This window comes from Apium graveolens, chromosome 8 (genome assembly GCF_009905375.1).
Source record: "Apium graveolens cultivar Ventura chromosome 8, ASM990537v1, whole genome shotgun sequence".
Classification (NCBI taxonomy): Eukaryota; Viridiplantae; Streptophyta; class Magnoliopsida; order Apiales; family Apiaceae; genus Apium; species Apium graveolens.
Window position 1 is genome coordinate 57,755,375 of NC_133654.1, and position 6,121 is coordinate 57,761,495.

General features: G+C 36.8%; 1 non-coding gene across 1 annotated transcript; it reads left to right on the plus strand.

Moving 5' to 3' along the window:
* The first annotated feature begins 4,713 nt into the window (after positions 1–4,713).
* LOC141681066 (small nucleolar RNA R71) lies at positions 4,714–4,818 on the plus strand. Its single transcript, XR_012558508.1, has one exon. It is a non-coding gene; the product is annotated as a small nucleolar RNA R71 (small nucleolar RNA).
* Positions 4,819–6,121: the final 1,303 nt, after the last annotated feature.

Genomic DNA, 6,121 nt, shown 5'->3' on the forward strand with positions numbered 1-6,121 from the left:
TTAAAAATCATTTTGAAGACTAGAAAACACTTTAAAGAGTGTTTGGAGTAATGCTGATTTAATGAAGTAAATCAGTCCCAATATATTTAGAAAATGTCTGAATATTATTATTTAAATAATATTCCCATAAAGAATAATCTTTATAAAAATAATTGAAGTAGAAGTTTTACAACTTATACTTGAAACGGGTATTAAATAACCAAAGATACACTTATATGAAAGTATTATCTTTATTTGAATAATCGAAAATAAGTTTGATTATTAACACCTTATTCTTTAATAAACTAAAGAATATATTTCAGTAATAAGCGGAGTCATAATACCTCGAATGAATATTATAAATAATATTCATAAAATAAAGGAGTCATACATCCTCGATTGAATATCCAAGTAATATTCAATAATAAAATAAAGTTAAAGTTATCGAATAAACCTTATTCGATTAATAGTTTGGAAAACTATAACCATATATATATATAAATATATATATATATAAAATCTACTCGGGATCCTCGACTCCCGGTTTTAGAAAATGTTTTCACCTTTGGGTCCCTATACTAAGGGTATATGCAAGTTACCGCTATTCTCTAGCATAGGTATTATCAACTGAACCAACAGATATATATGGCAAGAATACGAAACAGGCATGCATATATATACTATATCAGCATGCTTCAATATATCGCAACATTTGCTAATTAACCAACATGCATCTATCGCAAGATAATGTATATACATATATTCATCACAACAACAGTATAACGGGTAGAAAACTTGCCTAAGCGACTCGGGGTGATAAAAGGCTCGGGACGAGTCTGGTAACCTATAAACAACAAGTAAGTTGGAATTAAACCAAAATCACTTATAAATCTATACTTTAACTAACTTAGACTCTAACGCTTGTTTTGCGCTCACTGATTCGCTTAAGTCACTCGGGTACCCTCGGCTCCACCATTTTTAATAATTTAACCTTTACGAGTTTTAAAGCGATTCCTTCGCGAGTGTCTTACCAACTGCCTAACACACTTACCATAAATGTTTCATACATTAATTAACCCTTTTTGGTCTTTAACCTATGTTTCAAAGTAAGGCGAGGGAAAAAGTTTCGTTCGCGAAACGCCGTTACTTGAAACGGTCGTTTCTCCTAAACCGTTCATCGGAATCGAACGAACTATATATCAAAACGAAGCTCGTAACATGAGCTATCTAATCATGGCAGTGGTCATAATCTAGAAGGGGGTTCTCGGGTCCTAATGCTATGCACAAAAACGGTCCAAAGAAAATCGGACGTTACGACGGCTATGTTTACGCGATTTCCAATATTTTAAACCATTCAAAACCATCCCAAATCAACCTCAAATCCAACATACAACCAACATCCATCCTTATCACATCATAACAACCCCAACCAATTCAATTTAATCATTCATACTTATGCCTAAACTTAACTTTAATCATACTTAAGTTCTTTTAATCAAAACCACAACATTTACCATTCCATTTCACTACCATTTCAAATCCCAAACTCTAATCACAACAACAAGCTACAATATCATCCTACTAATCAAAATCATCTTATAATATATAGGAATCTAGGGTTTGGAGATGGTATACCTTCCTTAAAGTGGTGGGAGGAACTAGGAAGCCTTAAGAAGCTTTGAGAAGTCTTAGGAAAGCTTGGATCTTCAAGGAAAACAAGAAAAACTTCAAGTTAAAAACTTGAAAACACTATTCATAGTCTTCTTCTTTGATTAAATGAAGAAGATTGAGAAGGAATTAATGGCTTAAACTCATGATATAGCCCTAACTAAGCATGAAGATGATTAGGGAATTTACTCACCAAAAAGTGAAAAAGCCGAGAGCAATGAAGAACTAATGCCTTGGTTTCTTTTTGTTTTGATGAAGAATGAATTATTTGGCTTGGTTGGTTGTAGTTTTGTATTTGATTTAGTCAATTACCTTCTTGCCCTTGAATTTGTGTGGTTACAAAGCCACCACACCTCCTTCCTTCCCATGTCATGCTTATGTCATCCTCATGATGTCATCCTCCCTTCCTTGTCCTCTTTCTATTGGTTGGATGACATCATTCCCACTAATCCCTTTGATTAACTTCCTAATCGATTGCCTAATGACCGCTGATCTGTTATACGGTTCGCTTAACTTTTGTTTTCGTTTATCGTTTGAAGGATCATACCCGGGATCTTATTACTTAGGTTCCTTTAACCTTTCTCAATACATTATATTCCTTTTTATGATCCTCTATTATAATCCTTTAATTTAAATCCTTTTTATCCTGTTACCTTATACTCAATTCTCTCCGTATCTTGTGGATTTCCGGGAAAAAGCAAAGTGTTCGGAATTGGATTCTGACGATCTTTACATACACTTATATACTTCATAGAGTACTAATAATATCCCAGAATATCCATAACAGAACCCCTACATATTGTGGCGTGAAAAGTTTTCTCATTCAGCTAAAACACTATTCACAAGGGTTACAAAAAGTTGAAAATTTTGGGGTTATTACAACCGTGATACCTCCTTTCTTTCGCACACACTGAACTGGACTCACCCAAGAATTGTCAGAAGTGGGATAGATGATCCCTGCATCCAGCCATTTGAGAATTTCCTTCTTCACAACTTCTTTCATGATTGGATTAATCCGTCTCTGTTGCTCAACAGTAGGCTTGCTACCTTCCTCTAGCATAATTTTATGCATGCAATAAGAAAGGATGATTCCCTTAATATTTGTTATAGTCCATCCAATTTCCGATCTGAATTCTCTCAGAATTCTTAAGAGTTTTTCCTCATCACTACCTGAAAGGTCAGATGTAATAATCACAGAAAAAGTAGATGCATCACCCAAAAAAGCATATCTTAAGTGTTCATGCAATGGTTTAAGCTCAAGTATAGGAGCTTCCTCAATAGATGGCTTGGGGCGCTTTGGAGATTTGTTCAGTTCCTCCATTCCAAGAGATTCAAAAGCAATATCCATCTTCCGCTTCCAGGGAGAAGCATTCAGATATTGCAACTCTTCATCACCTTCATCATCTTCACTATCTGAATTCTCCAACAAGGCCTTTTCTAAGGCATCAGACCTTAGTAATTGATCAAGTTTTGAAGTAACCGTAGAATTGACCAACTCTACCTTTAAGCACTCATCATTTTCCGTAGGGGATTTCATGGCATTGAATACATTGAAAGTTATATCCTGATCTAGCATTCGCATGGTGAGCTCATCCTTCTGCACATCGATCAAGGTTCAGCCCTTAGCCAAGAATGGTCTTCCCAAGATTATGGGAATCTTCTTATCCTGCTCGAAATCAAGAATTACAAAATCAGTAGGAAATATGAGTTTGTCCACCTTGACCAAGACATCCTCCACAATGCCTCGTGGATATGTAATAGAACGATCGGCCAACTGCAAGGTCATATAAGTAGGCTTTGGATCAGGTAAGTCCAACTTCTTGAAGATAAACAAGGGCATCAGATTGATGCTAGCTCCCAAGTCACATAAGCATTTGTCAAATGACACTTTTTCGATGGTGCAATGAATAGTGAAGCTTCCAGGATCTTTAAGCTTCGGAGGCAACTTCTGTTGCAGCACAACACTGCATTCCTCTATGAGAGCAACGGTCTCTAAGTCATCAAGCTTCACTTTCGAAGAAAGTATACCTTTCATAAACTTTACATAAATAGGCATCTGTTCAAGAGCTTCAGCGAAAGGTATGTTGATATGAAGTTTCTTAAACACCTCTAGAAACTTCTCAAACTGCTTATCCAACTTTCTCTTTTGCAGCCTCTTAGCAAAGGGAGGTGGATGATAGATCTGCTTCTCCCCTGTATTACCCTCATGAGGAGTGTGTTCCACAGTAGTCTTTCTTAGTTCCACTTCAGCTTTCTTCTGCACTTCGTCTTCAGCCACAGCTTCTTCATCCGAAACTTGAGTGTGTTCGGGAATTGCAACATTCCCAGACCTCAATGTAATTGCCTTTACCTGCTCCTTAGCTTCCCTCTTTCCTGGAACTTCAGTGTCATTAGGGAGTGTACCAGGTTGACGATTTTGCTAGGCATTGGCAATTTGTCCAATTTGATTTTCCAAGGTTTTGATAGAAACCGCTTGGCTCTTGCACATGAGCCTCAACTCTTCCAATTCAGATTATTCATTAGACTGTTGCCTTGGTACGTATTATGGTTGCTAAAAACCAGGAGGGCTGTACTGCTTTGCTGGATACTACTGATAAGGCTATTGAACCGTATTTTGAGAATTGCTCCAACTGAAATTAGGATGATTTCGGTTGTTAGGATGATAGGTGGCTGGCACAGGCTGTTGCGACCTCTGAAAGTTGCTCACGACTGAGCTGATTCACTAGGAATTGCACACTGCTCCGTCTCATGGGCACCAAAACAAAGCTCACAGACACTAGTGATATGATTAACTCCATAATTAACCAAAAAATCCACCTTCATTGTCAAAGCCTTAAGGTGAGCAACTATAGCAGTTCTGTATCTAACTCAACAATTCCAGCTATCTTGCCCTGAGATAGTCTCTGAGTAGGATTCTGGTATTCATTCGCAGCCATTAGTTCAATCAATTCATTACCTTCATCATAGCTTTTAGCCCACAAGGCTCCTCCTGATGCTGTGTCAAGAATGAGTCTAAAAGTAGCACCCAATCCATTATAGAAGAAGTTAATGATCATCTAGTCAGGCATCCCATGGTGAGGGCACTTCCTAAGAATCTCTTTGTAGCGATCTCAAGCCTCACATAAAGATTCTCCAGATTGCTGAGCAAATTGAGTAAGTATATTTCTGATTGAAACAGTTTTCGCCATAGGAAAGAATTTAGTTAAGAACTTTTGAGCAAGATCCTCCCATTTGGTGATAGACCCTGGTGGTAGAGAATGTAACCAGCACTTAGCTTTATCCCGTAGAGAGAATGGGAAAAGCCTCAACTTAATAGCATCTTCAGAAACTCCATTAAACTTGAAAGTGTCACAAATCTTGATGAAATCTCTGATGTGCATATTGGGGTCTTCTGTCGGATAACCCCCAAACTGAACTGAGTTATGTATCATCTGAATCGTGCTTAACTTAATCTCAAAGGTATTAGCCGAGATGGTTGGTCGAACTATGCTAGATAAATATCATTAATCTTTGGTTAAGAGTAATCCATCAAAGCCTTCGGATTTGCTTCCGGTTCTCCCATTGTAATAAGAGCCTCTTCTTCAACTTTCTCCTCGACAAGAACTTTCTTGAAAACTTCCTTAGCTACTACAACTTCTTCCTCAGCTTGATCCAGTGTTCTCTTACGAGACCGAGAACGTGTATGCATACACCATCACTAGAGTACCTGAAACATGACAAGGAAATTAGTAAGTAACAATGTTTGAGTCACTGAACTTTAATGACCACTGATAACAAATACATAAACTAAAAATTAACACTAAAGTCCCCGGCAGCGGGGCCAAAAACTTGTTGAGACGAAAACACGCGCTAATATTCACGCAAGTATACATGATCACAAGTAGTATAGAATTAAATCTAGTTCGTTCCCACAGGGACTGGTTTAAGTTAATTTTAGTCAATGTACTTATGCAACAATGGTATGGTTATTATCCAATGCTAAGTCGAATAACAATTTGAGGTTAATAATAACTACAATTAACTAAGAGATTATACTAAAGAACATTAACTAAGAGAATAAAGAGAGTTAAATACTATATGACACAAACTTGGGATTCTAACTTCATTAAATACTTCATTCAATAGCCTTTTTGTTCTTAACCTTAGCATGCAATGGTGATGACACTAATCAGATAACACAAAACTGATAAACGCCAACTTTCGGTGTACGAATATCATACTACCAGACATCCACAAAAGAGATAGAAGCTGAATAGACACCAATTATATTGAGACCCTATATATTTATAGAATTTGAAAACATAACGGTTTAATGCATAAGTTATCTATCGTGATTACATAGGGCAAGTAACATGGTTAAATTTACCTACGAATCATGCATATCAAATACATAAACCTATACTAGCATGGCAAGTTCTAAACCCCTAGATTCACTTTCACTTCATTAGAGATTAACATGCTATCTTATAAGTTT